The following is a 16,661-nucleotide window of genomic DNA, read 5'->3' as shown; positions in this document are numbered from 1 at the left end:
GGCCCAGCCATCTGGTGGCCCTTTGCTCAAGTCCATGCCCCCAGGGAACACATTCTGGAGAACCTCCCACCTGCCGGAGTTCACAAGTTCAGGGAGGAGTGTGGAAGTGATTCTGCCACAACGGGGGGTGGGGCAGGGTGGAGAGGGATGCCCGGGAGGCTCCGGGGAAGGCGGAGCCTGGAACGGGACCAGGAAGGACATACAGAAATGGGGAGATGGGGGTGCAGGGAGCTGCCTAAGCCCAGGGAAGAGCAGGTGCAGACTTTGGCGGGGAGCGCAGGACAGACGAGTTCTGGAGCAGAGGCAGTGAAGAGTGGTCCAAGGCAGGTGTTGTCTAGGGAGCTTCTCTGACGGTGGAAGAGGAGGAAGTTTCCGGGTCATAAAGGGTCTAGTGTGCAGCTGTGAGACATTTGGATTTTGTCCTAGGGTGATGAGGGACCTTGAAAAGCTTTTAAGTGCACAAGTGACAGAATTTGATCCAAAGTTTAACAAGATCAGTCCGGCAGCTGTGAGGAGCAGGCTGGAAGCCACAGGCCAGTTGCAAGGCTGTTGCAGAAATCAAAGGAGGGCTGGGCATGCATTTCGGAGCCTTCAGCTTGTAGACCGTGGTCCAAATCAAGTCAGCTGACGGGTTCGTCCTGGTGGCGCCAGATTGTGAGAGAGCGTTCGTGGATGTTTTCCGCCCTGAGAACGGGGTGGGGTTAGAGGTCTATCTAAGAAAGCAGTCCACACTGGGTCGCATGTCGCCTGGTGCTGACACAGATCTCAGAACCCACAGCGTGCTGGGTGCAGTGGGACCAGCTTGCAGCCCTGAGCAGAGCCACGGGGCAGGACGGGGGTCTTGGGAAGGATGGGCCATTGAGTCACAGTTTTCAGGGGGGGCCATGCTGGATAATAAATCCTGTAGTGTCCCGCTGACTTCCCCTGGTCACTGTTTCTATCTGGGTGGCACTGCAGGGAGGTGACAGCTGCACTCACTGGTCTGGCTTCACGTGTCTCACTCACTCACGTGACAGTGAAGCAGGGGTTGGGGGTGCCCCTTCACCCTCAGCCTCGTTTGCCACAGTCACAAGCCCCTCCTTGTTCTTCATCTTAATGTGCTTGCCTGAAGCCATTGCTTCTTACGTGAACTGAAACTGTTGCTATGAGTTGGGGAGAGTCTCCTGAAATGTGGTATTTGGTGCATAAATCAGTTATGTACTCACGAATGCACAGTAACGTTCTGTGTGGCATTTGTGTCACGTGAGACTTCCATTCCCGTCCCCTCCAAGGCTTTGTGAGGCTCATCATTGAGCTGCTCAGCTTTGTCACCAGAAATACTGCTAGTGCTCCCAACTTACAGCCTGTCCAGACATCCAGAATCCGGGGGCGCAGTGTGCGCCATAGGGCAGTGCTCAGAGCGGCTCTGGAAGTCAGCCTTGTAATTAGGCTAGTTCAGTGGGTCCGGCAGTAACTCAGAAACTCGTCGAGTGCTTCTGTGAATCCTGCCAATTTCTGCATGGCAGTGAGGAAGTTATTCAATCTCTGCTTCCTTGGTTTTCCGTCTATTAGCCAAGCGAGTAAAACTCAGGCCCTTCAGTGCCTTTGGGAGAGGTGGGTGGCCACGAGCCAAGGTGCCCAGCGGGCCGGGGCGAGGGGCAGGCAGAGGGGCTGTGGATGGACACCGTGTGCAGGCAGCCCCCGCTCCACTAGAAGGGGCGGCAGGACACGGTCGCCGGCGGGCAGAGGAGGGAGGGAAGGCCTGGCTGGCCCGTTGGGTGCAGAACGGGGCTGCGTTGGGCCCAGTGGGCTGCCCGTGGGTCTTGGCGGGATGGGTGAGGTGAGCCCTCGAGGCTGTGAGACACAGAGGCCAGGGGGGCTGTGGCCTCAGCCCTCAGATAACACTGACAGTGCCTGCGGGTCTCAGCCATGCCCTCCACGTGGCCTCTGTCTGAGATGTGGGGCTCTGGCGTGCTAGTGAGCCCCAAGGGGAGGCCAGGTGAGCCGGGGCCTCTGGGCCCTGAGCAGCCGCATGTCCCTTGGTGCCATGTGCAGGGCCCAGGTGCTGAGCCTCAGAGGCACTGAGGACGCGGCTGTCTTGACATCAAGATGAGACAGACTTCCTGTGCCTTCAGGATCCTGCCTGCTGCCGCTCAGTGGGATGGAGGCTCCCGAGGACGTTAGGATGGGCCCACGGAAATGCAGGAGCCATGTTTTCCTTGCACATTTATGTAGTATCGTCTGGGCTGTTTTGGACCAAGAGCACGATCCAAAGTTTAACAAGATCAGTCTGGCAGCTGTGAGGAGCAGGCTGGAAGCCACAGGCCAGTTGCAAGGCTGTTGCAGAAATCAAAGGAGGGCTGGGCATGCATTTCGGAAGAAAATCGTTCCTTTGTTGACAGTTTAAGGCCGGTGTCCAGTTGCAATTATTCAAACCAGAGGCGGCAGCAGAGGCCTGGGGGCTGATGCAGGCGCGCAGGCCTGGGTGGCAGTGAGGGGCCCTCGGAGACACCCCAGCCAGCGAGGACTGGGGAGTGGTGGGGCTTGAGCCATGCTCCCGGATTTGCAGACCTCAAGGGGTTGGACTCAATGACAGCTGGTACTCAATGATGTATTTCAGGGTTTTGTGGCCCACGGACTTTTGTTGCCCCTTCTGCTGAAATTTGTCATCCCGGGAGACCCACGAAGCCACCACCCAGTGCTCAGGTATCTGTGAGGGCGCGCTAGGTGGTGACCCCCCCCCCCCCCCCCCCGCCCAGTGAGGGAGCTGCAGGTTTCACTTGCTTTTCTTGAACAACAGAAAGGCCCCTCGGGAGCCTCCCAGGCCCCAAGGGGAGCAGCTTTGAGCTCTGAAGGCATGAGAGGGAAGGAAAATGGGACGAGAAACTGCATGATCTTGGGCGTATTTTTCTTTGAAAACAAGTCCAAAGCCTCCGGTTCAGAGGACAGTCCCGGGGGGTCGCCGTGTCTCGCTCACACTGCAGACGTTTCTTGTTTTACCGAATGGACACGAGCCGCTAACGCTCGCGCCCAATTTTGTCCTCCGTCGCCCTCCTGCAGGCTCCTCACCTTGCTGGGAGCACTCCTGGTTCTCTGTGGGGCTGCAGCTTGGCCCCCCTTCGGGCCCACAGCTGAAGGCCCGAGGGCCGCCTCTCCCTGGGCGGGTGCTTTCTGCTTCTGACTGCAGGCTCGAGTGTCGCCTCATTTGAGGATTAACTTGGCTGCTGTCATTAGGGTGTGCAAGCTAGGGGCCCGCTCCTGACCAGCACCCCGCATGCCTGTCCTCAGATGTCAGCACTCGAAACCAAACGAGGGGCGTGTTTTGGAGCTGCCATCTGGTTGCTTTCTCAGCCTGACCTTTGGGCAGTACGACGCGCCCCAGCTCAGCGCGGTTCTTCCCCGTGGGCTTGGGTGCTTGTGCGTGCGGCTGTGTGTGTGTTTTCTGTTAAAAGGATGTTCCGTCACTTCCCGCTGGTTTTTCTCCCCCCGATGAAGGCAGGAGCCTCGTCATTCCCAGAGCTTCACTTTGCTTCTCTGTGTCAACCTTCGTGTCACTCTTCCAAGTCCCTGTGCTGGTGTTTCATGGTAGGAAACTAGCTGTGCCTTGGAGGTCGTGTTTTATTTTTTTTTTTAACTCTAGACAGCCTTTTTTAGTGTTTGCCCTTGAGTTTGCAATCTGCATTTTTAACTAATCTGAGCCCCCCTGCAAATCCCCCAGCCACCTCCCGTGTGTGCAGCCGCCCCATGAGCAGCGTTTCTCGTCCCTCCTGCTCCTCGTGGCACCCATGTCACTTTATATATGCTGTGCCACCCAAGGTGTTGTTACCATTATTAATTTATAAATAATTTTTTAGTTGAATAAAGAATAAGAAAAAGAAAAGATCGTATTTTACCTTAATTTCATCTCTGATGCTCTTTCTTTCATTATGTGAATCCAAGTTTCTGACCTGTATTATGTCAGCATTTCTTGCAGATCAAAGAAACTCTTTATTTCTCCTTCATTTCTGAAGGATAATTTTGCTGGTGAAGTATTCTAGATTGGGGGTGGTGGTATTTGGCTTAAAACTTTAAATACCCCACCGTCTTCTTACTGGCATAGTCTCTTTGGAGAAGTCCTCTGTAATTCTCACCCCTGTTCTGCTGCAGGTAACCTGGGTTCACAGCCATGCTCCCCCACCCCCGCTCCGCCCCCAGCTTCTTTCAAGATGTTGTCTTTGTTTTTCTGTAGTTTGAGTATGATTTGCCTAGGTGTGGTTCCTGCTTGGTGTTCTCTGAGCTTCCTGCATCTGTGATTTGGAGTCTTCTGTCATTAAGTTTGGGCCACTCTTGGCCATCGTTACCTCTGTTCTCTCTGCCTTCTCCTTCTGGTATTCCAGTTAGGTGTATGTTATACCTTTTGCAGTTGCCCCACAGGTCTTGGCTGGCCGGTTCCCCCTGCCACTCCGCCACTCCTTTCTCTCTTTGCATTTCAGTCTAGGAAGTTTGTACTGACCTGTCTTCAAGCCCACTGACTCCTCTCTTGGCTGTGTCCAGTCTGCTGATGAGCCCGTCAAAAGCGTCCTCTGCTTCCTGTCGAATCTTTCTTGGAGTTTCCGTCTCTGCTTCCATCACCCATCTGTTCTTGCGTGTTGTCTACTTTCCCCATTAGAGCCCTTAACATATTAATGGTAGTTATTTTTCCTTGTCTGATAATTCCAACATCTGTGTTAAATACCTAAGTCTCATTCTGATGTCCGCTTGGGTTTTCTGAGCTTCTGGCATCTGTAAACGTCTGTCTTTCAATACCTGTGGGAAATTTAAAGCAGTCTTTCTCCCAACACTATGTCATGCCCTGTTCTCCCTTGTCTCACTGGGAGGCGGCTGCTGTTCCCCGCCTGTGAGTGCTGTTCTGGGCTTTGTTGGGGAGGAGGTCGGGCTGCTCCCTCACCAATACAGGCGTGCACTCTATCACTTTACCGGCAGTGAGGCTGGGTTCGCTCCGTGCCCAGGCTTGTACCTCAGCTGCCTTATTATTAAAAGTAAGCTGGCAGGCAGCTGGCCACAGTTAGTGATTCTGTTTATTGATGAAGTGCAAAGCTAGTACTGATAACCTAGAGTTTGCTAACGCAGTAGGCGCTACTGCGTGTGGATATATAAATGCGAGTTAATTAAAATTAAATCAGATTTGAACTTAATTTCCTCAGTCACCGTAGCCACGTATGGCTGGTGGCTGCCATCCTGGACAGAGCTGACAGAGACCAATCTATCACTGCAGAAAATTCACTTGGACAGCCTAGCCTAGATGGAGCAAATTAAGATTTTGAGACCAGCATCTGGACCTCTGTAAGTTCAGTAAGACTAGCGTGGTTAAATATATACAAATATACATTAGACATACATGAGGTAGCATTTAAGCCAAAACATAAAAACTAACTGCTGTCAGAGTTTGTTCCTTCCATGATCAGGTGACGTCAGTCTTTTGTTTCCTTCTTGCTTTATTGGTTCACACCAGGCTTTCCTTTCTCAGTTAGAAATCACATCGCTGTTCTCATGTTCCCGTCGCCAAGTCAGGACCATCGTGTCGTGCACAGGAAGGGAGTCCCTCCTCTTACAGTCCAGTGGAGTCTCTGCGGTGCTAGAAGGGCCGTGTGAATCCTTCATTGATAACGTCAGCTTCCCGGCGACTCATGCTTTTGCATGAACAGCCTGCCTTTCCGTGTAAATGAGCTCATGTCAGGTTCCCAGCCATGACCTGAAATAAATAAATAATACTCCATTCTTTTGATGGTGCTTTGGGGAGCAGGTCTGTGGTGTGTGTGTGTGTGTGTGTGTGTGTGTGTGTGTGTGTGTCCTGACTCTGGCACTCACGTCTTCTGGTTGCTCGAATGGCCTGACACATCTTTGAGAGACTCGGCGTTTAACCAGGCTGTTGAGGGATTCCTGGCTCCGGATCCTTGACTATCCCCCACTTTCCCCGAAGTCTGAAGGCAGTGAAAGAAAACCACCCCACAGCTTCTTTCATGAGGCTGGGAAATTGCGGCGCCAGGTTGTCAGACACATCTTCCCACTACCTGCCAGATGCCCCCAGCCTGCAGGTCACGTGGGCCCTGAAACAGCTCGCCTGGCTTACAGGGACATCAAAAAAATGCATTTGGAAATGGACATCGTCCTCTCAGTGGCTCTCACGGGTGGGCACATTACCCCTCCTCCAGGGTTTCTCAATTTCAAGCCTCAGTGGTCCCTTTCTTCCTGGAGAACCGTTTATCAGCTTGAATGTGACTTCTGCTTGGTGCTTCTAATCTGGTGAGTGGACCTCACGGCAAGTGGACACTCCCACCTCCCCGTTCGTGCCTCCTGCTGTGTGAGCTCCATGCTCCCCAGCTATTCCAGTTGACAACCGCCTCTCAGTGTTTCTGTGGTTGTGTTCAAAGAAATGAGAAGGAGCATTTGTTAAAAGTGAGGTTGGAAATGAGAAGCAGCATCTCTTGACCCATCCACGTCTCGTGGTGGAGCAGAGGCTTCCGGGTGGGAGCGTGTCTGCTGCTGGCCAGAGGCTCTCGCATCAGCGAGGGAGCTGGTCACTCACGGTGCTCGCCTGGTGCTGTGAGTAGTGCTGCCTGATGCGGCTCCTCGTAGTGGCACAGTTAATTCTGAAGGCACACTCAGTCGTAAACCCTTCAGGTTTCATGCTTTATAAGGTCCCTGTGCCTGAGTGGTTCACCTAAAAACTTCGAGAACCCCTGGGTGAAACCTTTCCGGATCCTGTCCAGCTCTGTCATTCTCTGGGAGGGAACTGGAACCATCTTTCTTTTAAAACCTTTGTTTTGAAAGCCATTTTTTAATTCCAAAATTAATGCTCACTCATTATAGAAAATTTCAGAAATGTCAGAATGCTCAGTGAAGAGACTGAAAGGCATCTACCATCTCATTATCCTAAGATAGTCATTATTAACATAATGCTTTTCTGGTATTTTCTCTAAGCAGATAATTCTGTGTCTCTTTCTCTGATTTCACAAAGTTAGAGACATCTGTATGTATAATGTATACTGCTTTTATCATCTAACAGAATACCATGGATTTTTTTAGATCATTTATTCTTTTGCAGTAAACCTTATAATTTCTATCTGCACATCAAACATTCGAAGCATAAATTTCTTATCCCAATGCATTAAAATATGTAGAATCTTTAACTGGAGTAAACATAGAAGAATAATGTATTCAAGCAAAATCTCAAAGCTCACTTTAAATTAAAAAATAAAGGTCTTAATCTGTGCCAAGAAAATACAGTTGTTCCCCAAAGGTGGAATGTGGGAACCAGTTTCAGGATTTCAGTTATTAGTATTGCAGGTGTGGAAAGAGGTATTAAAAGGCCCTAGGTTCTTAAGTTTGGGTTAATATTTTGATTAAAATAGAGGAGCAAATGGGTTGTTTTTCTTGCCTTTAAAATGGCAGTAGTACGGTCTCCAGGAATGACGCTGTGTATTCCCTCGTGGGTTTCAGGTATCTCTTAGGAATGAGTGCAGAACGTTGCCGGTGGGGTTCAGAGCGCGAGGGGAGGCCTGGGGCAAATTTTGATCCCTTGTTGGGACCAAATAGACCCGAAGAATGTGGATTAGCTGCAGTTCCCATTGGCGCTTCCTCCTGTGAGCACGGGGACCTCGGTGCCAAGCTGGGCTGGGGAGCGGAGGGCTGATAATTCCACTGAGGCATGTTTCTCAAGAACCTGGCCTGTGTTGGGTGCATCGGGAAGCAAGCTCACAGATGCGGCATCACCACGTGCAAACTGCGGTCATCTTGATTTTACCAAAGTTCATCCAATTAGAGTTCAGATCTGAGGGAGTAGAAACTGCTCCGTTAAGTCTGGAATTTAGTTAAACTTATGACAAATGCCTGCCTCACAAGTCTTGGCAGGCCCGGCTGGTTTTTGTCGTAAGCTCAGAATTACAAGTGGCAACTCAAGACACTTGGACATTTTATACTGAAGAAGCTGCCATCCTTTGAGCAGGATTAAACATATCCCACGAATAAGTGTTTGGTTTGTACCCTGTCCCTGTGCTTCCTGTAGGCTCCCCCCCCAACCCCGCCTTCCCTCATTGTTAAAAGAATTTGGAAATGAGACTTTTGTTTTTTTCAAGGGATTTTATCCATATTGTCTAATTTGTGGCATGAAGTTGTTGGCGACACATCCTTTTTATTCTTTTACTGTCTGTGGAGCCTGTGCTGATGTGGCCTCTTTGATTCCTGACATTTGTCACTTGCATCTTCTCTTTTTTCTTGGTAGGTCTGGCAAGAAGCTTACCGGTTTTATTAATCTTTTCATTTATTTTCTCTTTTGTTTTTCTGTTTGAAATTTCATTACTTCCTGCTCTTATTATTTCCCTCCTCCTGCTCATTTTGGGTTTACTTTGCTTTTTTCTTTTAGTTCCTTAAGGTGGAAACTCAAGATTATTGACTTGAAATCTTTCTTCTTTTCTAATGTAAGCACTTAATGCTATGAATTTCCCTCTGAGCACTGCCACGGGTGAACGTCATAAATTTTGATTGTTGTATTTTCATTTTCAATCGCTTTAAAATGTTTCCTGATTTGCCATGTGACTTCTCTTTGATGCCAGGGCCATTTAGAAGTGTGCTGTTTAATTCCCAGATACTTGGTTGGTGTCTTGTGAGCTCTAAGAGCAAAGTGCTAGTAAACTATGTCTCTTTGGTGAGAAGGTATCTGGCCTTTTTTTTTTTTTTTTTTTTCTAATGTGTTTTTTTTTCCTAACATTTTTTATTGAGTTACAGTCATTTTCCAGGTATCTGGCTTTATACATGACAACACAGCCGGTTTTGTTACAGTAAAGTGAAACCATGTCGTGCTCTTGTTATATGAACTCGAAAGGGTGTCTCCAGCTATTCTGTTATGCTTGGTCACATATTTTAATAGAATTTGAAGGCAGATTTTGGGACTCTTCTGAGTAACGTGTCTGATCTTTGTTCTTTTTAGTGCATTATCATTGGGCAGAACTGGATCCTGAAAAATTCATGAGAGATGCTAGGCACCTACAGTACTTGAAGGATTTGGAACTGAATCCTGAAAAGGAAGATGGAAGTAAGAAACTGGGACCCTGATTAGCCCTGCAAAAACAAAAAACAAACACAAAAACAAAACACCAAAGGAGCGTTAACGCTTGCTGTCACTGCTGTGATTTAATAGAGGAAGTGGGTGCTGCCAGCGTGGGGGGATGCGCCCCACGCCGGGGCAGCGAGGCTCCACCCATGCCTCCCCCACAGAAGGGCCGTGTTGGCGCCTCTGATATCTTGGCTTGCTTTTGGAACAGGCTGGCCCAACGTCATTTGCCATCGAGTCCTCCTTTCACACTGTGGTGTATTTCTGCGTGTCCGTGGTGAGTCTTAAATGCATTCATGCTGTCTGTGTTTCCCCAGTGCTGGCTAAGCCAGGGCTCCCGTTACGGTGCAGAGAACAGTCACCAGTGATAATGTATTATGTGAGACCTTCACATCTTGTACATTTTCTCTTTTTTCTAAAAATAAATAAAAAAACTCCAAACCTCAACAAACCACTTTATGCTTTAAACAAATCCCGCTATGTTCTTCTGTAAGGATTTTGTCTGTAGAAACATGCTGTATCTGACATATCTACACTTCACTAACCCTTTTTGCACGAGGCCTTCCTGAGGGGTCCACACAGACCCCCGGCTCTGTGGTGAGAGGCTGTCTGCGGTCATTTACAGCTGAAGACATTTTACGTGGCCATGAGAAGGCAGGAGAGGGGAGTGTACGTGGGAGGGGAATCCATCCTCAGGAAGGCCGGAAGGCTGACACCACCGGTGGCCGCCGCCTCTGAGCTGTTCACCTCTGGCACGTGGGAGGAAGGCCATACACATGCCCCATTTCCAGGAGCCGCATGGTTGTCTGTACATCCAAGTCCGTATCCCCACCGTCCTGTGAAGAAAGAAGCATGTTCTGCCAACCAGTTTTTCAGTTAGTTTTAATCTACTGGTTCAACCAGAGTGATCATTTTCAGACATTGTATGATGTCAGAAGTAATATGCATGAATATTACTATATGCAGTGTACACTTGTGTAACATCTATAATACGTTAATGCTTATATAAAGAGTTATCCTCTCTTGAAACACTTCTTGCCCATCTATAGAAGAGACATCCGTATTTGGCATTTTTGTGATGCTGCACCCGTGACCTTTATAATTACTTCCGCGTCCCTGTAGTCTGACCCAGTGGTCCTACTTCAAATAAAGACATAGTTGGTAAATGTGAAGGAATAAAAGCTCAAATCACATCTCCACTGCACATGCAAGTACTTGGAATACAGAGGTGGAAAGGGACCTGCCACATTGCTTTATTCTGACCTGATACCGATGGTCCAGGAGGATCCACGATGGCATAAACCTGTCGAGGTGGAATCATGACGTCCCAGACGCAGATCCCCGGTCAGTGCCCCACCTCACGGGCGGTGAGGTCCAGGAAGCTCTCCTGTTTCAGTGGCCTGAGCCGGCTTTTACAGAGTGGGTTCAAATTCAGGTTAAAGTTACTCGAAACCCCAGTTTTGTAAATTCGGCTGTAGAGTCGTGGACTCGCTGGGCAGACCTGTCAGACAGTTCCCCACCGCCGTGTTTTATCCCCGCCGACACACGCTCACTGACAGAGAGCGGCAGCCTGTCCTTGGGGTACCGGGCGAGAAGATGGCACAGAGACCAGAGCCGATGGCTCAACACTTGGATGGTGGTGAAGTGGCGTGAGCCTTGTAGTTCACAATCCTGTCCTGGATCCCATGTCCAAGGGACTTGGACAAATCCCAGTGTGAGCAGGGTCACGTGGTCAGCTTGCTGAAGGGTCTGCAGACCATAAAGGGAGACGAGCTGAATTGGAAAAACACAAAACTCTGAATATCTGAGAGACATGTAGGAGACGCTGGGTCAGAAAGAAAACTAGGAGCAATGACATTAAGTTGCATTCACGTAGACGCTGGCTTGAAATATGAAAGCTTTCTAACAACGCAGTTCAAAAGTGGATGACGACTTTGGGGGCGTTTGACCAGAAGTTCTGAGCCTCCTTATGTGTGGGGAGATCTTTTACTTGTTTTAATAAAAGTTCCAGGACGCCCCTTGGATACCAAAATCCGTAGATGCTCAAGTCCCTTATAGAAAACGACGTCGTCCAGTCGGCCCTCATCTGCAGCTTCAGGTCTGCAGATACAGAGGGCCGACTGTAATTTAAAAACCTTCCCTCCCTGGCAGTATGAAGAGCAGGGTAAATGTCAGGAAATGTTTGCTACTTTTGTAGCCTTGGATGGAAGGAAGCGTTTCCATCATCCTGAAGGTCACCTTCAGCTCCCAGCAACAGAGCAGAAGCAGTGTGTACACCGAAGGCGGGCTGAAGGGGTCAGACCCAACCACAAGGCAAGGTTATGAAGAAGAAACCCCATGACGTCCACAGCGGAATCACAGAGGTGGTTAACTTCTGCCTTCCCCAGCCCCTTCCCTGTCTTTCTGAAGGTCGTGTCCAAGTCTCACTGCGGGGCTAATGGCTACAATTGGATTCTGGGTGCAGTTCCACTTGCAGAGTATAAAATTCCCAGTCTTTACAACCCCCCCCATCTCTGGCTCCTCCTTTGTGCTTATTTATAAAGCTTGCTGTTTATTGCCCATTAAAACATCATTTGACCGAGGACGGGAGAGGGAATCGTACCATGTATGGCTTTTCTGAGAGGTCTTGGCAGACCACAGGCCTGGGACTTTAAACAGAGCACTGCCCGATGACACTGGTAGCAGGGGCCGTTTAATCTTGCCTTCCGTGGTTTACTTTATAGGAGACCAAGCTCTTCTGGAGACATAAAACGTAGACCAAATAAAGACGCCTTCTGGGGCTGGACACTCCATAGCATCGCCTCATGCTTGGTGGTCCCGGGGAAGGCATCCTCCCTGCCCGGCCACAGCCTGAGCGGAGGTGGACACCTACGGGCAGAAGGAACAGATAAAATTTGCTGAGGTCATGCAGCGAGTGAGCAGCACGGCCGGGACTCAACCCAGAGGCTGCTGAGCAGGGACACACTGTCGAGAGGCCCTGGGCTCACCGCGTGGGCAGAGCTGCACTCACCCTCAAGGTCATGCTCAAGGCCATGTCTCACGAGAAACTGCTGAAGAACGAGAACAAGTCAGCCTGGAGAAGACGCAGGCACACATGATGAAGGCTGAGCGCTCGGCCGGGACGTCCCTGGGCCCCCGAGGGTCCTGCCCCTGCTCACTGCTCAGTCTGGTTTCTGCCCGTGTCCTCACATGCCCTGCCCTGAATCTGGTCCTACCCACCTGCTGGCAGTTGTCTGAACCCCCTCATCTCTCACCCCTCGAGGTGCTGCACCTGTCACCTCTCCCTCCCCCGGGCCAGCCCCACCTTGCCCTGCAGATCTCAACCCCTCTGGAGGGCGGCCCAGGCCCGTCTTCCTGCTGCAGGGGGCTCTCACCCGAAGCTCCTCCAACAGACACCCCAACACATTTCCTGCTCGATGACCGAGTCTCAAACCCACCACCCCTCGGGCAAGAGTCAAACAGAGAAGTCTTTTCAGGGCCCCCTATTGAATATGAAATATATTCTCAAAAATTAACAAATCTGAAATACCATCGCTAAAAGATACTTTCCTAATGAGAATATGAGGTGGGTTTTCCCCCAGAACCTCTACAGATTGAAGGCACTAGCGTCTGTACCCCAGGAGAGAACAAAAACATTAGCAGCAACTCCCCTCAGAGCTGTCATTTCCGTCTCCATCTCTAACACCCGTCACCGGCAGGCTCTGCCTTTGACACTATTCCATGTCTTCTGAGATGAGGTTTTTTAACTATTTTTAAAAGACCCGAATCAGCAGTGAACTGCAAATTAAGAATTCTAAAAGTGCCTGGCCGAAAAAGGGCAGAAATCTGACACATCACTGGACAGAAACGCTCACCTCTCTGGTTTGGGAGTGGAACTTTATTTGTTCTCTGAGCTTCCATCCCCCGCGGGGACCCTGGGTGTAAGGGTTCAGGGAGATGTGCACCAGGCGTCAGCACAGCGCCTCACGGTGGCGCCCGCGGGGCACACCGGGCGCGGTGCGGCGGTGATGCAGCTCCAGGGGCTGGGAGCTGCCTTTTTGGGCAGTGGCTGCATCGCATCTTCGGCTCACGCCGAACCTGCAGGCACCTGAAACCTGACGTGTATCCCATGTAACCTGTGTCTGGCTAGTGAGGGTCCCAAATGAAGAGTTTAATTGGTTGCTGTTTGGCTCGGTCTTCTCGGGCCCCAGTGTCCTGCTGCCCGTTCCTCCAGCTCTGTGTCACCTTCAGGCGTGTTCTCTGTGTCTTCATCCAGGTCTCAGCTAAACACGATGCACCCGTTAGAAATCCGACAGCTCAATAGATGGATTAGTTACATTGTCACTCGGCCCACAGCCCTCCTCCCCATGTCACAGTTCTTGCTGAAATCAAGCTATAGTATTTTCACAGTATTTTGGTGATTAACCCAGTGATCCTGTCATAAAAAACAGTACAGCACAGCGCGTTACTTCTGAGCTCATACTGGCGTCCAGGGACGGCTGTGTTCTTTTCCACAGGCTCACAGGCCATCTGTTTAATCATGGTTCTAGAATGTTTTCAGGAATCCACATCGAACTGGCCTTCCCGATACGTCTGGAATCCGTCTTTTTGCAACTGGGATTTTGGACATGTTTGGTTTTCTGTCCCTTCTTTTCTTTTCAGGACATTTTCCAAGGTTATCAGTGGTAAGTCTGTTCCTCAGTTGCATCTTGTAAGTTATTTCAGAATTTCAAAACTTCATTCAGAGAACCTAGTGGGTCTGTCCCTCTTCACGTACCGCGGGCCCCAAGCCCCTTTTACAGTGTTCATGTTGCCTGTATTGCATTTGAAACAAGTGACTCCTTAAATCGAGCATTTAACCAGGACCGCAGCTATTCTGAGCCCTTCACGTATCTCACCTCTTGTAATCACCCACGGCGCTTTTGTTTCCATTTTACAATTGAGCACATTGAGACTTGGAGGGCGAGGTGATTACCAAGAGCTGTGAATGGGGATGTTTACGACGAGCCAGCGAGCCTGCCAGTCTCCTGGGGGCGGCAGAACTCAGGAGCCCCCGGGTCAGCGGCAGGACTGAGCTCCTACCCACAGCGACAGTGACGCTGGTGTCAGCGTTTGTGCCGGCTCCCTGAGCCCCGCTTTCCCCCGGTGACACGCTGGCCCAGGTGTCGCCTCACACGCAGTGGGCCGTGCAGCAGAAGCACCCTGAGAACCCAAATCTTTTGTAATTTCTGACCTTTGCCCTGGAGAGAGACACTCTCTCTCCCATGGCTGTGTGCTGTTTAATCATCCTGGGAGACAGAGTCCCCGAGCGAAGGCTGGCTGCTCCTCTGCTCACAAGATGTGCGGGAACACCAGGGACCACGGGAACTGTTGCCCAGCAGGAATTTGACCCAGGTGGCCCCATCAGGAGGTGGTGGCGTCAGGATTCAAAGCCAGGCCAGCAGCCCCCAAAGCCTGCGCTCCCCCCGGCCCCGCCCTGCGCGGCTGCCCCACCACCTGAGGAGGAGGAAGGGGAGGCGCTGAGCTGCGGCCTGGTCGCACAGCGGCTCTCACTCCCCGCTGAGCATCACTCGTTCTGCCCCCATTCGTCCTTGCTCTTTCATTCACCCTGTTGGCCCATCCAGACCCCGCTCCGCCCTCTCTGCCCTGTTCCCCCTGGAGGCTGACTGCCGCGCCCCTGCTCCCTGCTTCTGTCGGGTATGGACCAGGCTGGGCGTGTGCGGGTGACCAAGGACTGAATGACCAGGGCAGGTGTGGCTCCTCGCTCCTTCCTCTGCGGGGATGAAGCCCTGCTCCGCTGTTCCCAACTCCCCAGGCTCTGCTCCCTCTGCCTCTGCAGGGCGGTGACGGCTCCCCTCTCTGTAGCTCCAGGTAAGTCTCCCCCTCCTGGACCCGCCCCCTCTAACTCTCCGTGGTCTGGCAGTGGCCGGCAGTGAGGGTCACCTGCGTCCTGGACTCGCCAGGGCCTCCCAGCTGCGACCGTCACAGGGCTTCCGTCCTGGTGACGTGCTCCGCCGGCCGAGACTGAAGTCATGAGGGCTGTGGCCTGTGCCCACGTCATTTCTTTGCAAAATTACGGGGATGTCTCTCCTTTGTAGCCCTTTCTGTGTCACGTGTGTTGTGTAACAGCTTTATCCAGGCCGCCTGCCCCCCTTACCTAAAAGTCCCTGGTGGAGGCCCTGCATTCCCACGCTCGCTGTCCTGCTGTGTAGACAGAGCCCAGGCCCCCTTCCTCTTCTAAAATGCACCCTCAGTTGAAGAAAGAGATGGCGATACCCCAGGTGTCTCTTAGAAGATTTCAAGTATAGTCACCCTGCTGTACATTAGATCCCCAGAGCTCATTCATCTCATAGCTGAAGGCTTGTACCCCTTTAAGAAATCTGTATATGTTTCAGGTGTACATCACTGCAGTTCGACATCTGTGTTCTCTACAGGTGGTCACCACCGCGAGCCCAGTCACACCTGTCGCCGTGTAGTTGACCCCCGCCACCCATTTCACCCACCTGCCAGCCTCCCTCCCCTCTGCTAGCCACTGATCTGATCTCGGTACCTATGAGTTTGTTCTTGTTTTATTTTTCAGATTCACGTATAGGTGAAGTCGTACCAGATACGTCTTCCTCTGTCTGAAGTACTTCACTGAGCATAGCACCTTCAGGGTCCATCCACGTTGCTGCAAATGGCAGGGTTCCATCTCTTTCATGGCCGATGGTGTTCCATTGTACATACACCACATCGTCTTTATCCGTTCATCCTTGGTGGACACTTAGCTTGCTTGCATATTTTGACTGTTGTATATAATGCTGCAGCGAACACAGTGGGTGCACGCATCTTTTCTAATTAGAGTTTTTATGTTCTTTGGATAAATATCCAAAAATGGAATAGCTTTTCCACTATGGCTGCACCAGTTTACATCCCCATCCACAGTGCACAAGGGCTCCCATTTCTCTAGACCCTCATGAACAATTGGTATCTCTTGTCTTTTTGATAATAGCCATCCGAACAGGTGTGACGTGAAATCTTGTGGCTTTGATTTGCATTTCCCTGAAGATCAGTGATGTTGGGCACTTTTTCCTGTACGTCGGCCGTTTGTATATCTTCCTTGGAAAAATGTCTATTCAGGTCCTTTGCCAATTTTGAATCAGGTTACTTATTTTTTGCAGTTGAGTTATCTATGTTCCATATATATATTTTGAATATTAATCCCTTATCAGACATGTGGTTTGCAAACTTTCCTTTCTTTCAGTGGGTTTTCTTTTCATTTTGCGGATTGTTTCTTTTGCTGTGCAGAAGCCTTTCAGTTTGATTTAGTCCCACTTATTTATTTGTGCTTTGGTTGCCTGTGCTTTTGGTGTCATATCCGAGAAATCACTGCCAAGAACAGTATCAAGGAGTTTCTTTCTTGTGTTTTCTTCTAGGGATTTTATGGTCTCAGGCATTATGTTTAAGTCTTTCATCCATTTTGAGTTAATTTTTGTGAGTGGTATAAGACAGAGGTCCAGTTTCTTTTTCTGCATGTGGCTATCCAGTTTTCCCAGCATCATTTGTTAAAGAGACTAACTTCCCCATTGAATACTCTTTTTTAAAATTTTTTTTCTTTCTTTTTTTTTTTTTTTGG

At 50.3% G+C, this 16,661-nt stretch overlaps 1 protein-coding gene across 1 annotated transcript in view; it reads left to right on the top strand.

The window, feature by feature from the left end:
• Window positions 1-9,521, top strand: part of DTD1 (D-aminoacyl-tRNA deacylase 1) — a 122,808-nt gene extending 113,287 nt beyond the window's left edge. The window contains exon 6 of the mRNA XM_074347818.1: window positions 8,945-9,521. The gene's annotated coding sequence lies outside the window, so the exon portion shown is untranslated. The remainder of the gene's footprint in view (window positions 1-8,944) is intronic.
• The last annotated feature ends 7,140 nt before the right edge of the window (window positions 9,522-16,661 follow it).

This window comes from Camelus bactrianus, chromosome 19 (assembly GCF_048773025.1).
Source record: "Camelus bactrianus isolate YW-2024 breed Bactrian camel chromosome 19, ASM4877302v1, whole genome shotgun sequence".
Classification (NCBI taxonomy): Eukaryota; Metazoa; Chordata; class Mammalia; order Artiodactyla; family Camelidae; genus Camelus; species Camelus bactrianus.
Note: the sequence above shows the minus strand (reverse complement) of the source record. Positions and strands in the feature narration are given on the sequence as shown.